The sequence below is a fragment of the Barbus barbus genome (assembly GCF_936440315.1).
Source record: "Barbus barbus genome assembly, chromosome: 50".
NCBI lineage: Eukaryota > Metazoa > Chordata > Actinopteri > Cypriniformes > Cyprinidae > Barbus > Barbus barbus.
This window is the reverse complement of record NC_136728.1, coordinates 9,704,177-9,710,176: the sequence shown is the minus strand read 5'-3', so window position 1 is coordinate 9,710,176 and position 6,000 is coordinate 9,704,177. Positions and strand designations below refer to the sequence as shown.

General features: G+C 34.6%; 1 protein-coding gene across 2 annotated transcripts in view; it reads right to left on the bottom strand.

Annotated features, from left to right (window-relative positions):
- Positions 1 to 6,000, bottom strand: part of LOC306868319 (calcium-dependent secretion activator 2-like) — a 147,031-nt gene that overhangs the window by 46,392 nt on the left and 94,639 nt on the right. The gene's annotated exons all lie outside the window — the stretch shown is intronic.

Below are 6,000 nucleotides of genomic sequence, written 5' to 3'. Positions count from 1 at the left end.
TGTCTTTGAAATGATTTGCTCGACACTTACAACAGCATCAGACTATCATTCGTACAATAAACTCTAGAAAGAGTTTATTGCTTATTTTGGACCTTGAATAAATGTCACTTAATAAAGGCATAAAACATACACATCCTGTATCCGAAGGCCAAAGCAACAAGCACCACAGCAAACGGTAAAGAAAAAGTTTGAAAAACGCCGTTGCCTCTTCTCGACCCCTGCAGGACCTCTAAGAAGTCACGACATCCGCCACGCATACCTACTGTAGTTTCTCCTCAACAACACTGCAACACTAATTGAACACGAAGTGTCTAATTTCAGCACGCCTCTCATTTCACGCCAAGACACACAAAAAAACAAAACCGCAGCGTGCGAGACGAGCTCTTCCAAAAAAATATTGTTAAAAACACCCCGTCTATTTCCAACATTTAAACAAACGAGTGCAAGGTTAAGTGCAAACAATTAATTCATAGGCAGAAGTGTCACACATAATGCGAGCGGGTGGAGATCGCTGCGAGGCTCCTGTTGCATTCATTAGCTCATTCATCCCTCACATAATAACTAAATTAGGCATGAATCTTACAAACTTAATTAAGACGCCTTCTCTGAAGGAACGTTAGCAAATTAACACTTTGAGGGGGCCGCTCGCCCACAACGGTGCGGAGGGCCGCGAATCAGGAGAACTGTGATGTGTCTCAGACGTTCGCGGGAGACCGACAGTCACAAGGGACCATCGCTCACGGCACTGAGCAACAGCCGAGATACCGAGACCCCGCGACCTTCGTACAGGAGCAAAGACGGAAAGCTTCATTAAAGTCCAACGAACAAAGCTGATACGCCGTGTATTTTGAGATAGCTCAGTCTCTCTGTCACCTCATCCACGGCCCTTCCTTCGTCAAAAGGTCTCTCTGACCTACACAAACCTGTTCTATTGCCATTTACATTACTCTAAACGCTGGTTAAGTGCTTGTATTGCAGTCAGATGCTTTTTAAGCTCTTCAATATTTACTGATACTATATGAATGAGTATGATGTGTTACATAAAGAGCATCCACTCTTTCAATCTCAAAGCAAGTTTCTCACACTCACACATGGAGGGGGTAAAAATAAACTCTCAACTTTGAGTAAAAATTGGCTTGGGGGGAGTAAATAAAAAGAGTTACTCAACAGTTGGCTGGTAATGTTTTAGACATACAAACCATCGACTGAAGAAAACAGCTGTCCAATTTTCTAACAAGTTCTACCTCTGTTGAACATTTATCTTTAGAAATTTAATAAAGATGTAATTTAATAAATCTCCCCTCCAGAACTCCATGTGGCGACACAAATGTGGAGTATTTCTATGCTGAAAACAAATGGGGTGTAGAAACTATTTTCACTCAGAAATTGCTAGAAAATTTCACAAATAATTTCACACATTGGACTAAATGTGAAATTTTTAAAGTAGAAAGAAAAATAGTATTTTCTCCAAATGAAGAGTTAATTTGCAAAAACAGATAATGCCGTTTATAACAAATTTAAAGAATTATGTTTTTTTATTGTGCATTCCAATTAATCTCAATCAAACTGCAGTAGAGTTATTTTGATTAAAAATACAGCTAACACAATACAAACATGATAAAAAAACGTGATTTTTGACATTAACTCTTCAAATATTTTTCTAAAAATCTATTTAAAAAAAAATCTAATATATTTCAGAAAATATACTATTTGCTATTTCCTGAAATGGTTCTATACTCCAATTATCTTTCAAAAAATCTTTTTGAAACAATGTAATATTAAGCATCCTGAAATTCAGGAAAAAAAAAAAATATTTAAAATGAAATAAAAAAACCCCACAAAAAATCAATTGAAATCAATGGCCTGCAATTTTATGAACACTAAAAAAATTTGGGTTAATTTGGGGTATTTGCATATGATGTCCACAGGGCTTCAAGAACTTGTAACTTGCAAAAATTATAAAGTTAATTACAAACAAATAAAACACAATTTTTTGTGTCATGGAGGGACATAAATGTATAATTCTCGGATATTATTGCTTAAAAACCTAATATGTTGCTGTACTCTTCTTTTAGTTATTAATGTTTATTATATTAATATTTCTTTGTGATATGCTAAAAATAATTAATGAGTTCTAACATTTTTAAAATGCTAAAAAAAGTACATATTTTTAGAGACAGTGGAAATATTGTCAGGGCAAGTGCAAATTTGAACTACTTTCTCAACTGGTCCAACAAAAAAAGAAATTGAGGCCTGAGCTACTGCCCATCTTTCCACTTTTTCCCTGCGACTTTCTTCTTTGTCACAGTCCGTCTCTTCCCGTCTTGGTCAGATCTATTAATATTGCACCATTCAGGGCTGAGGCACGGTGGCCCAGCGCCGAGCCGAGTGCCACAAGATGTTCCACTCTGGCAAACAGATGGCCTGCTCGTGTCTTGGCTCCTACCGCTCAATTAACCGCTAACGACCGACTGAGACGGCAGCAGCATCATCCTAACGAACACGGCTCAGTCTGGCTTTCCTTGTTGGGGAAAAAAAAATTAAATCTCACACACACACACACACACACACACACACAGAAGGAGAGACTGACGACAAAACCTTGCTCGTGGATGACAAAACCAATTTAGTTTTTGGCTTAAAACATATTATACAAGGAAAGTTTACTGAGAGAAACAAACTTAGGTTCTGCATAGCATAAAAAAACCCCAGAAAAAATTAAGGGAAAATATTTATATTATTTATTAATATTTATAATATGTATATGTAAAATATATATACTTTAAGCATTTACTGTTGTCAAAGTAAGTAAATAGGTAAATATGTATATAAAAAATACAGGCGCACACACACATATGAAGTGATTCAGGACCACACAGGAGACACGTATGAAACTAAAATAATATGAAAAACTAAAACACACACACACGCACACATATATATGTGTGTGTATATACTGTATGTATGTATATGTGTTTTTATTTTTTCATATTATTTTAGTTTCATATGTGTCTCTTTTGTGGTCAAGTCCTGAATCACTTTATTTCCAGCAGTAACTCATGGTAATAGAAAGCTTTTTATGTCCCATTATGGTTGTTAATAAGGGTGAATGTGGAGGAGTGTGTCACAGGGAGAATGTGTGATTATGGGATGGAGGGTGAAGGGGATGTGAGTAATTACATTAAGGTTGGAGCATGATTGGTCATCACTGCCCCTAATTTGAAGATACGTTCACAGCCTGAACTTTCTGATTGCAAAAATACACATTTTTTGAGTCGCTTCTGAAGACGCACATGCAGTCCAATGAATCCAGTGTACACATTCCCTGTAGTCAAGAGAAAAAAATCCAAATATTGGTCTTTGAATCACCAACAGCTCACTGAGCCTAATCCCTGTATCAAACAACAGCTGATGGAAAAAAAAGAAGTTATGCTTTACAACAGCACCACTTATTGATTTTCCTTGAGGCTACATATATTGATTGGGCATTTTTTTTGGAGTGAGCTTGAAAATCTGAGACTTGAAGCCTTTGTCCAGAAATTGCATTTACTGTGTTATACAATTTGTACATTAAATACTTAAAATAGAATTAATTTAGTTATATATATATATATATATATATATATATATATATATATATATATATGTGTGTGTGTGTGTACAGTTATTAGTATGTAGAGTTTATGAAAGTATTGCTGTCATGCAGTAAGCAAATATATAAGTATAAAAATAAATAAACATGCATTATTACTATTTTACTGTAACTATGTAGTATAATTTATATTAAAATGTTTATACATTATACACACATACTGTACACACACACACACACACACACACACACACACATATATATATATATATATATATATTTTTTTTTTTTTTATATATATTATATTTATTTACTTTGTATTATAAAAAGCAGTATCTGACACAAATTAGTTTGTTTTGAACAAAAAAAAATATCAGTATTAAAATCAGATGGAATTTTATGCAACAAATTTTTAAACAAGCATTTAACGTCATATAAAGTTACAAGAAACTCGTATGAAACTAGCAGGCTAACAGGAGTGACTGATGCTTTTGACTCATTAGCTGTATTTAAATGTTTTTTGTTTTTTTTGGAATGTCTGAAAATTTCTATTGCATTTTAGTGCAAAACTTGCACTAGCGACCCATAATCTACAAGATACATTTTGTAGGCAACCATAGTATGCATGTGGTTTACTGAAAAATCCCGTTCCCCCTCTGTTCGTTTGCCTGAAAACAGGCCCACTCCCCCACAGATGTCACATCCCAGAAGGCATGGGAAAAGCAGCACATTCAGGTGGCTTTTGTGGCTCTCTTTTTGCCGAACACAGAAGTTTGAACAAAGGCTGTAGAGCCTTCACAAAGAGCCAAACACAGACAGAGTCATTCAGAAGCTGAATAGATAACAGAAGGTACTCACTCAGAGCAGGTACGGAGCCACAATGAGGGTGTTAAGAACAAATGGGGAAAAATTACAACTAAATATTACTATATATTGTGTACTGAGTTATATATACAAAAAGTAACATTTGAATTTGCACCATTAGCTGTCTTTGGTACCTCCACCCAACTATTCATCTGTGTATGTGCCTTACGACTGTTCCAATTTCACGCACGCACACGCACACAGACATAAACATACATACTCAGTCCGCAGCAGGGATCTTTTATTCAAAGCAGTAAATGGAGAAGACGGGATGCAAGCGGATGGTTTTCCGATTTGGTTTGTATTGATCCCCATCTTAACCATAAGCCCTGACTCAGCTGGAGGGCGACAACCCTCCCCTCCAGTCATAGAAACCCCTCCCATATCTAATACTTTCACCACCACACCACACACTCACTTATGACAAGACCTGAATATGATCAACAGACTTTTTATGCTAATTCTGGGAATGAATGATAAACATAAAGAGCCTAATTATTCAGAAACAAATGATTCTACCAAATAATAATTTTAATGAAGTAAACCAAATCCATGCATCACAACCTGTGCAGTCTAAACCATTCCGGAAAGAATGATTCTTTTATGCTGGTTCATTATAATGAATCAAAACCATTCATATGACCAGTGTAGTCCAATGGACTCTTTTAATAAATCAAAAACATACAGCATAACCTGTGTAGTCCACCTCAGTGTCCAGTGTCACCAAAACAATTCAATTGTACTGAATAAATGATTTGCAGCAATTTATAACCATATCACGCAATCAAATGTAGTCCAACCAGTTCCTGAACAAAAGATTCAGTCAGTTCTTTTTTATGAATCAAAAGATATACAGCGTATTCAGTGTAGCCAAATCAAATGCTGAGCAAATGATTCCTACAAATCAGTTATTTTCAGTAAATCAAAACCATAGGGCAGCCAGCATATGATGATTGATTTTTATTAGCCAGTTCTTATTAATGAATCAAACCCATATAGCACAACCAATGTAGTTCAAATGATTCCTTCATTTCCTTATGATTAATGTAGTCCTGAATGAATAAAGCTTATGAGCCATCTTTTTAGTGAATAAAAAAAAACATTCAGCATGACAAGTGAAGTCCGACTGATTCCCAAATAAATGATTCTTATGAGTCACTTCTTATTAACGAGTCAAAACCATACCAATGCAGTTCAAACGATTCCTAAACAAACTATTCTTTACAAGTCAAACACATACATCTTGCATTTGGACATTTATGTTACACTTATTTATTACGAGTGCGGTCAAACGATCCAAAATAAAGGTTTTTGTTTACATAATATGTGTGTGTGTACTGTGTATATTTATTATGTATATATAAATACACACAAATGCATGTATATATTTAATAAAAATATGTTGTTTAAATATTAAATATATTTAAATATAAATTACAATTTTCTAAATATATACTGTATGTGTGTATTACATAATAAATATACACTATACACACGTATAATATGTAAAAAAATACTTCTATTTAGAATGCGATTAATCGCAA